Source organism: Peromyscus maniculatus, chromosome 15, assembly GCF_049852395.1.
Source record: "Peromyscus maniculatus bairdii isolate BWxNUB_F1_BW_parent chromosome 15, HU_Pman_BW_mat_3.1, whole genome shotgun sequence".
Taxonomy (NCBI): Eukaryota; Metazoa; Chordata; class Mammalia; order Rodentia; family Cricetidae; genus Peromyscus; species Peromyscus maniculatus.
The window spans coordinates 75,481,055-75,501,207 of NC_134866.1; the positions used below are offsets into that span (position 1 = coordinate 75,481,055).

At 44.2% G+C, this 20,153-nt stretch overlaps 1 long non-coding RNA gene across 2 annotated transcripts; it reads left to right on the forward strand.

The window, feature by feature from the left end:
• The first annotated feature begins 1,995 nt into the window (after positions 1-1,995).
• LOC121822806 (uncharacterized) lies at positions 1,996-19,477 on the forward strand. Of its 2 annotated transcripts, none has more exons than XR_013044824.1 (5): positions 1,996-2,646; positions 5,687-5,748; positions 11,732-11,929; positions 15,900-16,403; positions 19,013-19,477. It is a non-coding gene; the product is annotated as an uncharacterized LOC121822806 (long non-coding RNA). The 2 variants fall into 2 exon arrangements; XR_006064057.2 differs by having other exon boundaries at positions 2,005-2,646; positions 16,238-16,403.
• The last annotated feature ends 676 nt before the right edge of the window (positions 19,478-20,153 follow it).

Consider the following 20,153-nt stretch of genomic DNA (forward strand, 5'->3'; position numbering starts at 1 on the left):
CCTGATTCTCTCAAACGTATGTCATCTCCTCTCTCTCTCCCTCTCCTTTGAACGCCCATAACATTTCCATAATAATCTATGACTTGTCTTACTATTTTATGTGGAAACTTCTTAAGGAGAGTAATTGCTATGTAACTGCTTTTCTTACACACACACACACACACACACACACACACACACTATGCGTGAGGGGGCCTTTCACGTGCCCCTGTCTGTGCCCCGCATGTGCAGCGCACTGCCCATGGAGGCCAGAAGAGGGCGTGGGATCTTCTGGAACTGGAGTTACACAGGCTGCTATGTAGGTGCTGGAAACTGAATGTGGATCCTCTGGAAGAATAGACAGTGTTCTTTCTAACTGGTCAGCCCCCTTAACTCAAATTTTAAGACCCTATATTTTGAAACAGTATATACTATACACTCAGTAGAACTTTTAATAAACCAGAGTATCTCATTAGAGTTGCATAATTGTTACAAAATAGGGATGGCTCCTGTTTCACATAAAGAAGATGTTAATCAACTTGAAGTGACTGGAAAACTAAGATTTCATTCTATCTTTGTTTGTTTGTTTTTCAAGACAGGGTTTCTCTGTGTTAGCTTTGCGCCTTTCCTGGATCTCACTCTGTAGCCCAGGCTGGCCTTGAACTCACAGAGATCCACCTGCCTCTGCCTCCCAGTCTGTATCCCAGGCTGGCCTTGAACTCAGAGATCCACCTGGCTCTGCCTCCCAATCTGTAGCCCAGGCTGGCCTTGAACTCACAGAGATCCACCTGGCTCTGCCTCCCAAGTGCTGGGATTAAAGGCGTGCGCCACCACCACCCGGCCTAAGATTTCATTCTACATCCAAAGCTTGAGCTAAGTGTTATAAAATCGGGATGGCTCCCATTTCACACAAGGAAGATGTTAAGCAACTTGAACTGACTGGAAAACCAAGATTTCCTTCTACTTCTAAAGTTCGAGCTGCTTGGGTTCCCTTCCACTGCCCCAGGATAGAACCTTCGTTCCTATCTTTACCAAACACGCCGAAAAATTCATTCTGTACAGTGAATGGTGGTTAGGGCTGAAAGTAAACGGCAAACACAACACACGTGGTACCGGCCAAAGCGAAGAACACTGGAGAGAACTGGCCAAAGATGGCGATATTTTATTAAGAACTTCTTAAAAGGGGGTATGGGGAGAAAGACAGGAAAGGAAAAGGAGGCAAGAAAGTAGAGAACGAGGGGGAAGGCAAGGCATAGATAAGTCCAGGAACCTAGAAACCCTGTCATATTCTTTATGTGTTTAAAAGTGTGAAGATCTGTATCTCGTTACAGATTGTACAGATTGCTACTGATAAAGTCAGATGTGGTGGTGCATGCCTGTAACTCTAGCACTGAGAAATTAAGGAAAGAGGGACGGTGAGATTGAGGCCATCCTGGGCTACATAGGAAAACCATACATTTGTTTAAAATTCCCTGAAAGGATTGCAGAGCTGTTGCAGCAAAAGACAAAATGAGGTTTGGAAACTTCTGTTCTCAAATTTTGTTCAAGAATGCCAATGCACATGAGCCCTGGGTTTCGGCTTGAGCTCCAACACAGAAAAAAAGTAATAGAATTCTGCCTCATTTTAGATTCTTAAAACAATCTCAGTCGGTATCAGTTTCAGAGTGTATTCCAAAAGAACTATTAGTTTGTCTAACTGAATTTGTGCTTTACAAATTGTATTTTTGGCATGGGTCATGTGTAAAGATGATGAATTATAGCAATAGCAACAACAATTATTACTTGTTTATAACAATACATATTATATTTCTCTGCATGTATCTGTTTTTGAGACAGGGTCTCATGCAGCTCAAACTGGCCTCAAGCTGTTTGTGTAGCTGAGGGCGACCTTGAACTCCGCCCCTTGTAGAGGTGGTTTACTGGCACGCACCACCACCCTCCATTCTCACTCTTTCAGGCTCCCCACCCCCACCCCCACCCTCTGCTAACTGTTGTACGTGCCCTTGCGGTACATATGAACTCCCTTAGTCAGTTGTCCTGTGAAAACAACGTTAGCAGAATCTGTACTTTACAAGTGGGCAAACTTTAGGAAGAGGCAATCTAAGCAACCTGCCTGAGTTCTCACAGCAGAAATAACAAAAGTGAAATGTGACCTTTGGAAGCTGGCTCCCAGGCACACACACAGTGACCCACTGTACTGTTCGTGTTACATAGGGTATACTACTTTGTGCTAGTACATCTTGTATGGTATTGTTGATTGTTCAAGCTTCTGATGGTCCATTGCAAGAAGTTTCACAGAATCACTGGAGAGTTGTACTTATTTCCTGCCCAAGATCCCAGCTGTACCCAAGTTTATATAGTCTGGTTGTGAGCAGTTTTCTCTCACTCTTTGTCCTGCATGATACTATTTATTTTAAATCTCTTTGTAATTTTTTTCAAACAAAGACATTATAAGTAATATGTATAGTAATAGTATATATAGTATATGCTAGTAATATATGTAGTAATATGTGGCTGGTCACATTTAATTTTGAGTAGATAGGATAATAGATTATCAGTCCTGCTGAAGATCAAGAAATATTTACCAAGGACTTATGAGATTAGATCTTCAAATTTCAGAGTTTTAAAAGGAAACTTTCAAATCGCCCACCCTTTCCTGGTATTCTGGTAAGTAGTTTATATGAGATATGCAAAGGGTTCCTGGAAAATCATTTGGCTTATGTTTTGAGAAGTGGGTAGGAAATGGATTGAAAGTTATTCCAGGTACTAAAGGCAAAATTATGAGCATAAGAGTGGAATGGCATAAATATGGGAAAAGAAAATCTGATTAGGCAGAAACTTAAAGTATGAATATAAAAAGTAGTTTGGGGTGTGTGGTTTAGTGGTAAATGCTTGATTATTACATGCATGACCCAGAACCAGGATTCAGTCCTCAACACTGGGAGACAGAGGGGGGGGGGAGAGAGAGAGAGAGAGAGAGAGCTATGAAAGACAAGAGATCTGACAGGTAAGCAGGTCTACAAAATGGCTCAAGGAAAGATGGCTGCTGCCATGTCTGAACACCCAAGTTCAAGGCCAGGAGCCACATGGTGGAATGAGAGAGCAGACGCTCACAAGTTTTCCTCTGACTCCTACACCTGTGCTGTGGTATGAACACACACAAGGAAATAAGTAAAAAGTTAATAAATGTAACTTAGTAAATACATGAAAGGTGGGGAGATCACAGGGAGGTTAACAGGTACTCTCGTGTCCTCTGGATGCGTCATTTCATTTTTGTGGGGGCTAAAATTCTCATCTATTGCTCTTCGCTGGCAACACTAAACATTCTGCCTCCTGGCTTTTAAATTTTCCCCATCTGAAATCAATCGATGGCTCCTTTCTTTAAGTTAAGGGAAACAATAATCAGGGTGTGATGGTACATGCCTGTAATCACCACACTCTGGGGTGAAGAGGCAGGAAGATCAAAAGTTCAAGATTATCCACAGCAGGTTTGAGACCAGGGTGGGCTAAATAAGACCCTGCCTCAGGAGGAAAAAAAAAAGGGGGGGGGCAAAAGCCTCTACATGAGGGTGCTCACAGAGGCCTCTGCTGCCCCGCCCAGTTTCGCTGGTCACTGCCTCTGCTAGCTTCCTCCCTCATCCTCCTTTAATCTCTGTAGAATGTTGGGGAACAGGTACAAACTGCTTGGATTTTTTTTCCTTTGAAAGTGGTTAGTTTAACATTCTGACATTGTGACATGAAGTTGTTGTCTACCAAAACTTATGCAATAAAAAAAATCATTAAAAACAACAAATCCAGGCCAGGCGGTGGTGGCCCATGCCTTTAATCCCAGCACTCGGGAGGCAGAGCCAGGCGGATCTCTGTGAGTTCAAGGCCAGCCTGGGCTACCAAGTGAGTTCCAGGAAAAGGCGCAAAGCTACACAGAGAAACCCTGTCTCGAAAAACCAAAACAAAACAAAACAAAACAAAACAAAACAAAACAAAAAAATCAAACCAACAACAAATCCTGTAACATTAAGTAAGTTTGCAGTTTTACACTGGGTTGCATTCATAGCAATTTTGGGGGTGCATGTTGCCCGCAGGATTAATTTTCTCATAGGCATTACTTATACAACATACAAATGGCATGTGTAGGGTTGGATAGGAGTATCCATTCCTGAGCTTGTTTTTTGAAAAGGGACCTTACCAATAACCCAGGCTGGTCTCAAACTCAAGATCCTCCTGCCTCAGCAGACCCAGGGCTGGGGGGAGGGGGTGTCTTAGTAAATTTTAGCCAAGGCGAATAATTCACCAAGGAATTAATGAAATAAAAATCAAAGACAAAACAAGGAAAAACTAATTTTGACCCAAATATGACTACCGCTTCTCCTCTGCCGGCAGCTTTGCCTGCCTGGTTCCATTGGATGAATGGAGTGAGGCATTTGAAGGCTTTAGGCAGCTCTTTTGCAAAGAGCCAACTCCCTTTCTTTTATTAACCTTCATCCTTTCTAACCCAGCCTCTCTCCAGCTGGCTCGGCCAGGTTCCAGCTTCATAAAAGCTCCTGGTAGAATAATCAGTTAGGAGGGAGGCCAGGAAGAAATAGGGACCCGCAGAATCCAGAAGCGCTTGTAAAGAGCTAGATATGATCTTGCCAAGCAAAAGCGAAAGAAGACAGATTCATAATGGCCCAAGGGGACTTGCCTGGGGTGTTCCTGAGCAACTGCACTGAGAGAGAAGTTAAAAGAGTAGTCGCTTAGGGCAATACACGGGTGAAAAATATTTTAACACAGAATTACTGTTACAGGTAGGTACAAATGTACAAGGCCCAATTTATATCAATTGCAAATTGTAAGGAATTCAGCTAAGTAGAAACAGAGAAACTCAAATATAGCACAAGCAAGGTAAGCATTGATTGCTTTGGGGGTAAAAGATAATCTAATCTTAGCTGGGAAGCTCCAGGTGCTCCTTCCTGGTCGCATCTTCTGCATTCACCCAGCCTGGATGGATTCCCCGTGCAGGCAGAGTCAGAAAGGGCCCCGAGGGCAGCTGGGCTTCTGACTCCAAAGCTGACTGCGATGGGAAAAGACAGAGACCGGCTCCGGGCAGGTCACCATGGCGTCACAAACAGCATCTGTCACCATCAGTGGTCACCTCGAACTGCCAGCTAGCAACTAGCGCCCCAGCCGTCTTCATGTCTGCATTTCAGTCTTCTTGCAAGAAGGGAAATAAAAGCAAACAGGGCACTATGGAGCCCTCCCCAGAGTCAGCTCCCTTCTCAGTTTCTGTCTCAGCCCCCGGAACTACATTTAACAACAAGGGAGCTCTGGGAAGGGAGGAATAATATTTGTCTTTGGCTATGATGTATCCAGATCCAAACCCAAGGACTGTCCATTTCCGTATCTCCCATGGTATCCTCATAGAGGGTAAATACACACCAAAGTGAGAAACTATTATAAGTTCTTTTCTGAAATGTCCTTAACACCTAGAATTGACTTTAAGCTAAATATACTAAAAATGTATAATATTACACATGGTCCAACATAAGGGAGTCATCCAAGAAACTAATAAAAGGCTCTCACAGTTAAGAATAGAATAAAAGACATCACTGTCCTCATCCATCATTCCTCTCTGGCACCCGTGTGATTAGATGAATGAGTGGCAGAAACTTTTTGAGTGATTTGTAGGTTTTAATTTTTGTATAATACAGTATTCCTTTTCCAATACCAGGTTCTCAGTGCTAATGTGATCCTGCCCCATGAGCTGCCCACAGTCTGAATGTCCTCATATCGGTGAGTTTTTTCTCCCAGGGGAGGACTCTAGTTCTTTACATATCAGCCTGCCCAAGCTGACTGAACTGAAGCTGCATGTTCCGATGCTCCCAAAGCCCATGCCTTTGGGTCCTAGTAGGCAGTAAGAGTCTTCTCATTCCTAGAAATTTTATCCACGTCTCTGCCCCCTCCACCCCCACCAGTTTGCACTTTTCAGACTTAGTCATTTCAATGGGAGGGTGTTAGGAGCTGTTCTTCAAAAAATAACCCCAGTGGCTTCATAGCATCCTAAAGCTAACTTTACCCTTCTTGTGGAAAACAATGAGTTAAAACCTTCTCGTCAAGCCAAGTATTTACCAGGACAAGGTGGGAGATGATCCAATGGTCATAATCATTGCCTCTGGACAGGATCGATCAATTTTCACACTGAGTTTTCTTTCTTTTTCTTTTAAAGTGAAAAATTCCTATTTTTTTTTTAAATTTGTGGTGAAATCTGGAGAACAGTCAGTGCTCTTAACCTCTGAGCCATCTCTCCAGGCTGTAACTGAACTTTTTGTAGACTGTGGACGGACAGTCCTGAGCAAAGAGTGTTTCCTGCTTTAAGTGACAGTAACTCTCCTATGACTCACGGCTTCGTCTGTGGCAGACTTTTGCATTTGGGAGGATGGCCGCAAAGTGACCCACAGTCCTCCTGACAACTCCTGTCCTGCTGCACACTGCAGACCTTTTCTAATCGTTTAAAAACCCTTTGCTACGATACCCACCACATACACCACCAGATCCATAGCCACTACCAAAGGGTCTGCCTGAGTGTCCTCCTCCAACACTTTAATTGCAATTGTCCACTAAAATTTCCAAATGCAGTGTAGCTACTACCACCACCAAAATTTCCTCCTTTATTGTAACTATCACATCCTCCTCTTCTCCCAACCTTAGTTTCCGTACCATGGCCCACTACAATCATGGACAGTCTCCTCTACTCATATAACAAGGGCCACCATAGTTTCCTTTATCGCCTCCAAAAAAAAAGTGTATCATTATCACTCCTCCATAACCACCTCTGTTGCCAACATCTTCACCAACAGAGTCTACTCTTTGACCAAAGTCCCCCCCTCCACAGCCAAATTAACTCCACCACCCGTTAAGTTGCCAAATCCACCGCCCCATGGCCTCCTTGTGATCCAGTATACTGCATTTCTTGTTTAGAAGGGCTTTTCTCACTTTACAGTTATGCAATATCTCCAAACAATTTTATCAATTGGTTCTTGATCATTAAAACTTATGAAATGAAATTTTTTTTCCTTTTCCCATTCTTTTTTCCTGTCTTTCACAACTTGTATAGTTTCAATCTTACCAAACATTTCCAAGTAGTTTCTCAAATAATATTCTTCTGTATCTTTTTTACTACCATGATCAAGTTTCTTCCCTGTTAGATGGTATCTTAGATAGAGTTTCTATTGCTGTAACAACGCACTATGACCAAAGAGCAAGTTGGGGGTCCAAGAGGTTTATTTGGTTTATACTTCCTCATTGCTTTTCATCTCCAACAGAAAGCAAGACAGAACTCAATCAGGGCAGGAACGTGGAGGCAGGAGCTGATGCGGAGGCCATGGAGGGGAGCTGCTTATGGACTTGCTCCCCATGGCTTGCTTAGCTTGCTTTCTTGTAGAACCTGTGAAGGCCTAGACTTGACTTTACAGGCTCTACCTTAGGGGAAGGGCAAACATCTCAGACCACCTGCTGTACTCAGTTCCAGCAAGGACCTCAGGAATGTGCCATGACAACTGGAACAGATACAGAGCAGTATCCTCCTGCAGACATCCTGTCTGTGGCGTATGGCCCTTGGAGATATCTAGATAATCCTGCTGAGCAATCCAGATAATCCTGTTTGGTGGGTTGTGGTCCCCCCCCCCAAAAAAAAAAAGTCTAACCCAATGGTTTCAAATGTGGTTTCCCACCCAAAGTCTAGACCAATAGTTTCAAAAAATCACCTTGCCTCATATCCCTTCTGCCCAATCCCAAGTTGCCAATTCCCGGCTTGTGGTTTTTCCCTATAAAAACTCTCTACACCTGGGCTTGCAGCCACCTCCACATTTCCTTCCATCTGCCATGCGGTGGCCCAGGTTGAACCTGACTAAAAGGAACCTTATGTGTTTGCATTGGAAACCTGCTCCTTGATGGTCTCTGGGGGTTTCGCAAAACGGGTACAACAAATCCAGGACCACTAGCCCAGGGGTGGCACCACCCACAATGGCCTAGACCCTCCCACATTGAACACTAAATAGGAAAATACCTTACAACTGGATCTTATGGAGGCATTTCCTCAACTGAGGCTCTTTCCCCTCTCATGACTCTAGCTTGTGTCAAATTTACATAAAACCAGTCAGTACAAGCCCCGCAGTGGTGGTGCACGCCTTTAATCCCAGCACTCGGGAGGCAGAAACAAGTGGATCTCTGAGAGTTCAAGGCCAGCCTGGTTTACAGAGTGAGGTCCAGGACAGGCAACAAAACTACACAGAGAAACCCTGTCTCAAAAAACTAAAACAAAACAAAACAAACAAACAAAATCTAACCAGTACAGATGGGCACTGAGCTTAACAGAATTCTCTCTATTTTATTTTTATTTTTGTTTTTTTTAGAGATAGGGTTTCTCTGTAGCTTTGGAGCCTGTCCTGGAACTCACTTTGTAGACCAGGTTGGCCTCGAACTCACAGAGATCCGCCTGTCTCTGCCTCCTGAGTGCTGGGATTAAAGGCGTGCGCCACAGCTCTAGCTGGTTCAAATACCCATTAATCTTGTGTGGTCAAGTACACATGGCTGCATCTACCTCTTCAACCCAAGTCACAAAACCCTCTTTTGGGTGGTGCCGCATTCTAACACAGTCTTAGAGTGTGCCTCATCCCTGAAATGTTCTCTAATGAAGCACCTGTAGTTTCAAAGCTTGGACCAGTGAAAAACAGTTTTCACAGCTGCTCTGGTGACAACATCTGGAGTAAGGCTGTAAGCAACTAAAATTCCGCTTATTTGTTCACTGTGTGTCGGGGAGAGAGGAGTGTATATACCACGGGACAAGTGTTGAGATCAGAGGACAGTTTGTGGGGGTTGGTTCTCTCCTTCCGCCATGTGGATTCTGAGGATTGGACGCAGGTCATCAGGCCTGATAAGCCATCACACAGCCTTTTATCTCTGTTTTGAGATGAGATTTGCCTCACCCCAGTCCAGTTCAACATAGAGCTGAGTTCTTGCAAGAGTGGGTTGTTCAGGGACTGGAGTAATGGCTCAGTGGTTAAGAGCACTGGCTGTTCTCAACCATCTTCTGCTTCTAGTCCCAGGTGATCCAGTGCCCTCTTTGGCTTCTGTGGCGCACAAACATACATGTAGGCAAATATCCATACAGGCAAACTAATTTAAAAAAATTTTTTTAAAGTGTAGACTGTTAGAACATGAGTCTGTCCTATGTATTGATATGTGGCTAGTGTTCATCCACTTTGTCCCTATGCTGAGAGTTAGCCTGAGTTGTATTATGATATTTGGACTTTCCAGCTGCCAAAATTATGAGCCAATTAAACTTCTTCTTTGTATATTACCCAGCACTGGGTATTATGTTATAGAAATACAACAGACTAAGAGAAGAACATCTTGACTTTGACAGGTCTTACAGACAGCAGCAGTACTTATGTCCACCTCTTCTACATGGGTTTATAGACCCAGCTCACTTCTCTCAGCTTTCTTCTTCCTCGGGGTGAAGCCTGCTGAGACTAAAACTTTAACCTCTCCCTTTAGTTGATTCTATTCTTCTTCCAGGAGTAACACTGTCTTGGGTGGGTGTCATAACTGGCCTCAGAATTGGCTTCAGCTGTCAACTGGAACGTAAATTTGAAGAATTGCCTCCATCAGATTGGCTTGTGGGGATGTCTGTGGGAGAATTGTCTTGACTGATGTTTGACATGGGGCGGAGGAGGGCAGGCCACTGCGGACATGATTGTTCATCTGAAGGAAAATCTCAGAAAGTTAAAATAAGAATGCAAAGAATGCCGGGCGGTGGTGGCACACGCCTTTAATCCCAGCACTCGGGAGGCAGAGCCAGGCGGATCTCTGTGAGTTCAAGGCCAGCCTGGGCTACCAAATGAGTTCCAGGAATAGGCGCAAAGCTACACAGAGAAACCCTGTCTCGAAAAAACAAAAAACAAAAAACAAAAAACAAAAAACAAAACAAAACAAAAAAGAATGCAAAGAATATAAGACAATTGAAAAGGAAAGGACATTATAGGATGGGTTACTCGGCCAGCTACCGTTGTGGGAAATCAGTCCCACCAGGCCCCCCTGAGGAACACTGTGGAAGGGGTGGGAGTGAGAGGGACTTTTAGCCAGCTCCAGCCTCTTGGTTTGGGAAAAGGCTTCTGGGTCATACCTCCCCAGCTCTGTGCGTGACAGGGCTCAGACACTGAAGCTTCGGAAAAGGCTAAAAAGCATGGTGGCGAGCACGTGCAGCTGAAGCTAAGTCATGACCAGGACGTGTGGCAAAGGATGCTGTTGTGACCATAAGGATGATAGTCTTTTTATTCCCATTGGGTCACACGATTACACATCTTAAACAATGTTTAAAGTTGGCCCATATTCTAAAGGTTTCTTTTCCCATTCCTGGTTGCCCTTGGACCCTGAGCACACTTGTTTCCCATAACTGGCAGCTGGGAAGTACCCTGACTGAAACATGGAAAGTGATCAATACCTGTATTTGCTGTTGGTTCTTAAAATAGCTGAACTCTCACCCTTTTTATAAACATTATCTAGCAGAAAAATGTCTAATGAAGTAAATCAAATAGTGCTTCTGTCAGGGAGTACTTCAAAGGACAAGGGAACCAGAGCACAGGCTAGGTAGGAATTCACAAAGCCCTACACGCAGCTGGGATTGCTGCACTCCAATGTCTAGCAGCTCGTCTTTGCCAACAGAGGGAACATATTGTTTGTGGGAGCTACATTCTAAAATAAATGTAGAAAAAGAAAGGGAATGCCAGCAGACTACAAGCTTCAAAACAAAACGAAAAATTTCAGGGATGGAAAATGTCAGTTAAAAATACCCTTGCAATCCCTATTTCTTACAATAGAAGAATTTTATTTGTACAGATTTAACAGAGGTTCTTATTCACACTAGGTCTGTAAACCCCCTTAGTCTTGGAAGGACTCTCTCTATAGATGGCTAAGCATTCCAGCCTTCCTGCTTCTGAGATCTATTAATTCCTTAAGTGAGTGGAAGCTGGACAGGAAATGCTAACACACACTGCAAACACATCACAGCAACATCACTCTTCTCCGTATGGTATTACACTTGAGATTTTCTTGTTGTCAGGACTACTCGCCTATTATTTGTGATATATTTTGAAAATATTTTCTTCACATTCATCACTTGCTTTATTTTTGAGATGAATAGAAGGAATGGCTTTGTGGTGTTGGGGGTGGAGTTCCAGGTCCACATACATGTTAGAAATTCTACCACGGAACTGCATTTCAAGCCTGACTTTTGAGTTTATTCATGATGGTTCTGGCTTTGAAAAAAAAAATGTAGCTAAGGCGTGCGTGCGTGCGTGCGTGCGTATGGGTGTGTGTGTGTGTGTGTGTGTGTGTGTGTGTGTGTGTATACATGCTCATAGGTGTGTGACAGCCCACTTGCACTTGTGTGTGTAAACGTGAAGATCAGAGGTTGATGTTGAGTGTGTCCCCCAACAATTCTCCATTTTTATTTTTAAACAAGGACTCTCACTGAACCCAGTGCTTGCAGATTCTGCTAGACTGACTTGCCATGGATGCTCTGTCTTCCTAGCACTGGAAACTGCAGACACATGCTGCTAAGCCTAGCTTTTATGTGGGTGCTGGGGATACGAACTAAGGTCCTCACACTTGTGCAGAAAACACTTTCCAATGAAGTCATCTTCCTAGCCTCAATTTTTTTTAAGATCATGTTTTCTCTTGTTGTATCCAGCTTTTGACTTATGTTTATCTGTTGTAGAATAATCTTTTTTACACTGTGAAGATGTATCTTTGCCAAGGTGCCTTCTGATTGGCTTAATAAAGAGCTAAATGGCTCAGCGGGAGGTATAGACCAGACTTCCAGGCACAGAGAGGACTCTGGGAAGAAGAGCCAGGCAGACATGGAAGAAGAGCCAGGCAGACATGGAACAAGTCGGACACACAGAATGGAATAGAGGTAAAAGCCATGTGGTAGAATGTAGATTAATAAGAACATGCGTTAATTTAAGTTATAAGAGCTAGTTAAGAACAAGCCTAGTTATAGGCCAAGCTTTCATAGTCAATAAGTAGTCTCTCTGTCATTATTTGGGAACTGCCTGATGGGACAGAGAAAGACTTGTTACAGTCATCCTTTCCCACACTCAGTGATATTTTTTTCATCTGAATTTTATTTCAGTACTTGTTTAATTTCATTATTTATTCTAACTTCTCTGGTCCCTTTGGAATCCACTCTTACGTGTATTGTGGGGCGTGGACCCGGTTTTATTTCTTACTAAATGGCTTTCCCCTGGTTTATAAATGCAAACCACTGTGTTCTCTGCAGCTAGGATATAAACTCCCTTGGTCATGCTGAATCACTTCTGTCCACAGTGACTCACACTAGAAGTTTTAGTTCAGTTTGTTGTTTCAAGGGTACAGATTCTCCAGTTGTACCTGATTTGACGTCACAATGAGGCATCAAAAGATTATTATGCTTAAAAAGCACTTTTCAGTTTACCCAGCCTTTGCTCAGGGGGTGTGAAATTTTAAATGTTCCCATGACCAAGCAGTTCAACTTGTAGAGGTGTGTGCAAAGTAATTAAAAAATAATTTCAGGCCACATGAAACTAGTGAGATTTACAACTTAAGCTATTGCTAAATGCATTTCTCTAGAGTCTAGAGACCAGAGAAAGCTGGTTCTCATGGCAGAGTTGCTTTGAGATCATTCATTTCAGCACTGAGCAAAAGCATCTCAGAGGTGCTAACACACAGAACGACACTGGAGGCCTGGCTACGATGTAGGGCGACCAGCTTATTCAGCCAGAGGGGAGAAACCTTGACCTAGCGGCTCCAAGAGACAGATGGTGGTGGATCTGAGAACAATGGGGAGGATTAAGAAACAGAGCAACAGTACTCCGAGAGACCTAGTCAGTAGCTCTGGATTACAGAGTTTAGAAGGGCTTAAAGCGTGGTAGGCAATTTGATGAGTATCTCTGAATTACACATTGTTTCTGTTGAGCTGGCTAGCTGAGGTCACGGGCCTGAGAAATAGGCTAGGGGCTGGAACCGGTTAGGAGTGTTAGAGGCTCAGCATGAGTGACATCCTCCCAGGGTCCCATGTCAAGGACAGAAGTGGGGTTTAGGTCATATCCCTGAAACCTTCTCATCATAAGCCAGGTTTCAGACCAGTCGTGGTGGCATACTTTAATCCCAACACTTGGGAGGCTAAGGCAAGTGGATCTCTGTGAGTTTGAGACCAGCTTGTTCTACATAAAGAGTTCCAGGCCAGGCAGAGTTACATGGTCAGATCCTGTCTCAACAACAGCAACAACAACAACAAAAACAAAACAAAAACCAACCAACCAACCAACAAAAACAAAAACCAAATACCTGGAAGGTCTTGGACAAATCAGGTCTTAATTCAGAAGTAGAGTATTTGCCTGGCTTCAATGCCTCATCAGAGAGAGAGAGAGAGAGAGAGAGAGAGAGAGAGAGAGAGAGAGAGAGAGAGAGAGAGAGAGAGAGTAGTTGTAGGTCATCTAGACCAGGCATGGTGGTGCACACACACATCTAGTCCCAGCATTAGAGAAATGAAGCCAGGCAAGTGTCTGTGAGTTAGGGGCCAGCCTGGTCTACACAGTCAGTTCCAGGACTACATAGAGAGAGCCTGTCTCAAAAGTAAGAAACAAACAAACCATTAAACCAATTTGCCAGCTAGCCAACTTGCTGATCGCTATTTGAGCCCCGTACACAAGTCTGCACCATGTCAGTCCCTGACTTTCAGAGACAGGGGTTGGATATTGTGGAATGGAGCATGGGATTCAGCCAAACCTTAGCCTACCTCCAGTGAGTTCGTCACTTACTAAACTTCAACAACTACTTATCTGTGAGGTTATTCGCCTTCCAATTTATACTAGTTTACTTAACTATATGAGCAAACACATTGAGAAGGTCATAGAATGTCTTGAAATTCTCAGAGACTTCTGGGAAGCCCACTGGTAGGGCATAGCTTGGGCAGGTGAAGGGTGCTGATGCATTCCCTGCCTCTCTCTGGTTCCCTGGGTCACAGGCCCACAAGTCTCCACCTTCCTGAGGCTGCCTTCTAGCTGCATCCTTGACAGCAACCAGAGGCAGACACAGACAGGCAGGCACTTCCGGAGCCTCGCCACTAGCTCTGTGTATTCAGTCTAGGAAACCCCTGTGCCTTCCAAGAGTATCGGGCACAGGGAGTGCCCTGTCCCAGCGGCCCCTTCCTGCCTTATTATTTGGGCTCTTGATCGAGTTTGTCTGTAGAAGGCCCCTTTCTCCTCAGCCACCTTCTCTGGGGCTCTGGGAAGATGGAATTCCTGAGCCTGTGAGCAAAGAGCGCTATACCATCCTCGGGACCGGGACTTGAGTTTGGATGTGGGGAGAGAGAGCTTCCTCCAGTGCATGTTTGGAGGCAGAAAGGCTCAGAGGCCCAGAGGTGTGTGGACCCCCTTAAGTTTTGAAAACTGTGTCTGAGCAGGAAGTATGTTGTCTCCTGCTCAGGAGACAAAAACAGCAAGCAGGAAGCAGAGGAAGCATCTCCACGGAACAGAAACCGAACTGCGAGCAGGATAGAAAGGTTGTGCAAGGAAAGCGTCACGCCTTCCTTGTCTTCCTCTTCTCTGGTGTCGTTGCTCTATAAATAGCTGAGGAAGCTAGGCGGCATTAGGCAGGATGCTCCTGGAAGCAGACCGGATTAGACACAGAGGGATCATGCGCATTAAAGGAGCTAACTAACTCCCCAGAGAAGCTACGATCGGAGGCCAATCACCTAATACTGTTTCTATGTCTGGCCTTGATTTGGGGCAAAAAATCCCATCTTGACTGATCTGTCTCAAGGTTGTTTTCTGTCATTTCTTCCTGGCTGGTGGAGTTTGCAAGTTTTTGCTAGAAGCTCTTCAAGGGATCCTGATTCCTTGCTTAGAGCCTCATTGCAGTTAGCTATGGGTACAATTCCAACTTAGTGCCTCCTGGCTGGCTTGACTTTGTAGCAATCCAAGGGATTGTGGGATGGGGGTTTTAATGCTAGGAAATTGGATTCCAACACAGCACCACTATAGAAGTAATAAGTTGTAAATCTTGAGGCACTGGCAAGACAGGCCTGAGTACAGAATTATGGACAAAGAGAAAGGCTTAGGACACTGTAGGAAATGAAGAAGAAAAGAAAAAGACAACTAAAACGATTTTAATTATATGTTACAAGTATGTATGTCATAAAGAGATTGTCACAGGGTTAAGCTGCTATCACTGACATAAGGAACTCTTCAGATGAAATGGTGAATGTTCAGAAACCAGTTGATCATGATGCTCCGCTATGGACGTGAAATTATGGTGTGTCATCCCTGTATATTTGTGTGTCTTTTTATGATATTTGTTTCAAAAGTTAAAAGAATCTAAAGACATATTAAAGAGCACAAAATATTGACTGCCAATTGAAAGGGGTCATATAATAGATGAGAAAAAAGAGAGGATGGCTATAGTTAATACGCCATCTGGGGCTAGGGGTGTAGTATAATTTCCCTAGTATGCGTGAAGCCTTGGTCTAAGTTCCCCAGGTCTGAGGGAAAAGTAGGCATCACTGGATTTGTTTACTAAAGTTTCTTATAGAAAGCAAGACTTCTTTAGGTTCTTAGAACAAAAATGAGGGAAAAATGTTGACCTTGTTTCTTTTTTTGTTTATTTCTTTTTTCTTTTTCTTTTCTTTTTCTTTTTGTTTTTGTTTTTTTTTTTCAAGACAGGGTTTCTCTGTGTACCTTTGGAGCCTGTCCTGGAACTCACTTTGTAGACCAGGCTGGCCTCGAACTCTCAGAGAGCCACCTGTCTCTGCCTTCCCAGTGCTGGGATTAAAGGCATCCGCACGCTGCTGCCGCCGCCGCCACCGCCACCACCACCCGGCTTGACCTCACATTTCTGTTGCTCAGATTTCTCTGGGGCAACATTGATGCCAGATGACGATGGAGCCATGTCTACAGTCTCTGAAGAAAAGCACAGCCTTCGAGTGTTAACACCCAGTCACCCTGAACTTCTGCTGTAAATGCAGCATGCAGGCATTTCTAGGCATGAAAATATTCAACGAATACAACATTCATGTATCATTCTTGGATGCAATACAGATGATCAATCTAGCACATAAAAAGGTGACATGGAAATCAGTGTCAAAGGGACACCAGCAAAAGCAAATGCTTAGAAGAAATGGTAGAATAGCTAAATGTTTTTGAAAGAAAAATTAATGTGTCTGTTTCACACCTCCTAACACCAGGCAAACCATTCTTCAAATACAAAAGCTAAGTAAGGCTGCCTTACCAAGTGCAGAGAATGCATGAGACATAACACTGATGAGCACTCTTGAAAATGCTACTTGTCTAAGAAACTCAGTGAGCCAAGAAATGAAGGAATATAGAGGTCTCAAGTCTGAAGACAAAGTGGTAAGAAGATTGGTTAATTTGCATAAATTTAAATACAGAACTAGAACAAGAATATTGGTAGAGATTATTGTTACGTTACAGCACCCGGGAGGCCTTGGCAGGTTGGGCCAAGGTGCCCCGGTGGGTGAGGGAGATACACCAAGCAGATGCGGCAGTGGGCGACGGCATGGAGCGATGGAGAGTTACTCACACCATGCAGACACATGTCCACCTGGAAAGTTTATTATTAAAGGGAGAGAGAGGAGAGAGAGGAGAGAGAGAGAGAGAGAGAGAGAGAGAGAGAGAGAGAGAGAGAGAGAGAGAGAGAGAGAGGTGCCATTAGAGGGGGGAGAGAGAGTGTGGAGTGGGAGGAGTTTTTTCTTAAAGGGGACTTTACATAAGATGATGTCAGGATGCTGGGCGGGTCCCCAAGGGGCAACAGAATACTCATATTCCTCCATTTTTTGAATTATTATAGAAAGGTGAGTTTTTGATAACAAATGGGGGAATAAGGGCACTGAATTCTTAAGACTGCTTCCTGCTGGTTTGGAGGTGAAGTGGGAGAGGGAAGCTGGGAGCCGGGGGTCACACATGGCAGGAGGTGTGAGTGAAGAAGCATTCAGTTAGCTGTCATGGTGGACATCTCAGGCATCTGCTCCTTGAGGGGGCCAAGAAGGCAGGTTACTAGGAGAAAAAATAGATTGTTATCATTGGCCTCATGAGTGGGGCTAGCCATGGGAAGAGTGATAACTGCCAGAAAGAATGGGACAGAGAAGTGCCCTGGTTGTAAAGAAGAGGCAAGGTGAATGACCCAGAGGAAAGAGCAGATATGCCCTTGAGTCTGGAGGGGTGGTACCAGCAGTGATGTTCCATGAGCTTGGGAATGGCACTTCAAACTGAGGGATGATGTGTTCAATGAGTATGGAGCCTTCACATCTGCTGTTTCTCTGGATGTGGGAAAAGACCCCATCCTGGTTGTTGTCCTCGGTTGGTTGTTAGCATCATCAGAGCTAGTGCAGGGGCTGGCATGTCTGGAGGACCCCCCCCCTGTGGATTGGCCTTGGCACAAGTCTGGCAGGAGGGTTGATGGACCTCTGCGGGAGCCTGTAAGTGTGTAAAGAAACTGGAACAGACTTACATCTTGGTATCATAGCAAAAAGGCTATGGCTTTGGGTTAAAAGGTATGAACATTTTTAGGGTCTGTTTTCAGCCCAATAAAACAAATCTTTAAATCTATAACCTGAGGAAATGTACTGAATGGAAGTGGTTGGGTGAGTGAAGAAGGAGGAGGAGGAGGGAGGCTTCCCTCTCCAATGCTAGCCTGTCTCTAAAAGCTGGGACCAGTACAGTCCACAGAAACCTTGGAGTTGGGGTAGAGAGCTGTTAAAACTCGCACACATCATCAGGTCTGAGAAAGATAAATAAGAACAGAAGTGAGACAACTTTCCTAGCTTACTATAAGTAAACCTTAAAGCTGTTTCTTTTTATCTAATTCACCAGGAGATGCTGAGAGCAGCATTATTAGCCCTAAGGGAAATGAGGCCGTGAATTTTACATAGAGAACCGAGAAGGCAGCTGAAGCAAAGCCTGGTGGTCAAATGGCATCAGAGTTCTGAGAAGGATACATTTGACCTGAGTTACCAATTGAGAGTGACAGAGACCAACTGCTGGCTACCTAGACAGCCACCCCAGGGTCCTCCATGGTCATTGAGGGCAGAGGTCTCAGGGCAACAACATCAGTCTTCAGCTGCCAGGCCTAGGTCTCCCAGACTTCAGAATATCCAAGAGTTGTGGGGTAGAAGCTTGTGGGGAGGACCAGCCTACCTTGTCTAGGCAAAAGTGAGGCAATGTGTTCCCAGGGTCCTGTTGTCCGTGGTCTGAAGAAGACCCTGGCAGCTGTAGAGGTTCTTCTGTGACCATCTCAGTGGCTGGTGCTGCCACTCCGGAGCAAGTTCCAGGTGGAGGTTCTTCTGTGCCCAGCCATCTTCTGTCTGTCGGGCCTGCCGACAGTCAGCTGGGTAGCTGAGTAGAGGCATGCGGATTGAAGAGACAATGAAGAAGACAGAAAAGAGTCGAGAGGTCTGCCGGCCAATGCCAGACAGCCCCAAGTTTATTTCACAGGGAGGACCCATGTTTGACGGGCTTTGAAGGGCAGGTTTGGGGAAAGAGATGGGGGAGGGGACTTGAGGTGGATCTACCACCAGAACATTCCAGACTCTTTGGGTATATGTATGCCGGGGTGCCAGGGCCTGAGGTGGAGGTTCTACCAGAACACTAAGATCTTTCTATATAGCTCAGGCTGTCCTTGAACTATTTATGTAACTCAGACTGACTTTAAGCTCACAAGCAAATTTTCCTGCTGCAGATTCCTGAGTGTTGGGATCAGATGTAGGCCACTGTGCCAATAGCCTGTTGCTAATAGTAATTTTTCCTTATATATTCTTTAGATTCTTTAGGTGTTTCCTATCTATTCCTAGTTTGCTAAGACATTTCTATCTTATTATGAAAAACTGAAATGCATCCTTCCTTTTACACTAAAGTTCTACCTCTGGGAGCTTATGCTAATTTTTATACCTGCAAATGAAATTGTTTGTTTGCAAGGCTAACTATTGTGTCGTTACTTGTTACAGCAAGCTATTGCAAATCTGTTCATTGCTGCATTCTTGCAAGAGAATACCGCGCAGCTGTGATGGGGAAAGGATCTTTCTGTGCACTGCAGGGCGCCGCCTATCAGCTTGGCAGCTTGGCTAAGTGACGTCACGCCCGAACCCTGGAGCCGGAGTACTTGGTTTCACCTCCTGGATCCATTATTTGCTCTCCAAACTCTTATTTCCCTCATCTGAAAGTCAAGATGGTGATAACACCTATCCACGGAAGTTGTCACAATTCAACACTGAGTGTTTGGGAAGCACTCAGCAGCAGTGTCCAGCACCACACAATCTCCTTTAAAGGCGCCCCTCTGTGACGTTCACTATGATGACAAACCTTCCACTGTTCACTGCTAAGTAACTTGAAAAGAATCACTGGGAAAACAAAACTACTAGAAATAATATGACTTGGGTCAGTGACTGAATAAAAGTATTTTTAAATTTTGATTTTGATGTTTAACTCCATTCATCTATTTATTTTGAAGGTGAGGGGGTGTCCATGTGTACGGAGGCCAGAGGACAGCTGTTCTCACCTTCCGCCCTGGGGACCCTGGGGATCAAACTCGGACCCTCAGGAGTCGTGGCAAGCGCTCTTACTGGCTGAGCTGTCTTGCTGGCCATTAAAATGTCTTTCAAAAGTAGCTTTCCTTAATAAGGATATAGTAAGAAAAAGTAATTTTAGTCATGACAACTCCCAACATACCTAAAATGAGTGTTATCATCATCTTTAAAAGTGTGTGCCATGAAGAAAAAAAACAGCAAACCTCAGAAATTCATACAAAATACAAATAAATGTCTTTTTTGCTTTATTTCATTTTTTGAGACAGGGTTTCTCTGTGTATATCTGGCTGTCCTGAAACACACTTTGTAGACCAGGCTGGCCTGAAACTCACAGAGATCTGCCTGCCTCTGCCTCCTGAGTGCTGGGATTAAAGGTGTGCTCCATCACCAACCAGCTGAAATAAATATCTTAATCACTTCGTATTACCTCCTAATTTTCCAAGATGATACAAGTAAGACTTCACTTCTTGTAAACAAATGGGATAATTACCTGTAGAACAAAGGACTGAAAGGTATAAACATTTAAATGCAGCACACATTAATCTGTTATCTGTATTAAATT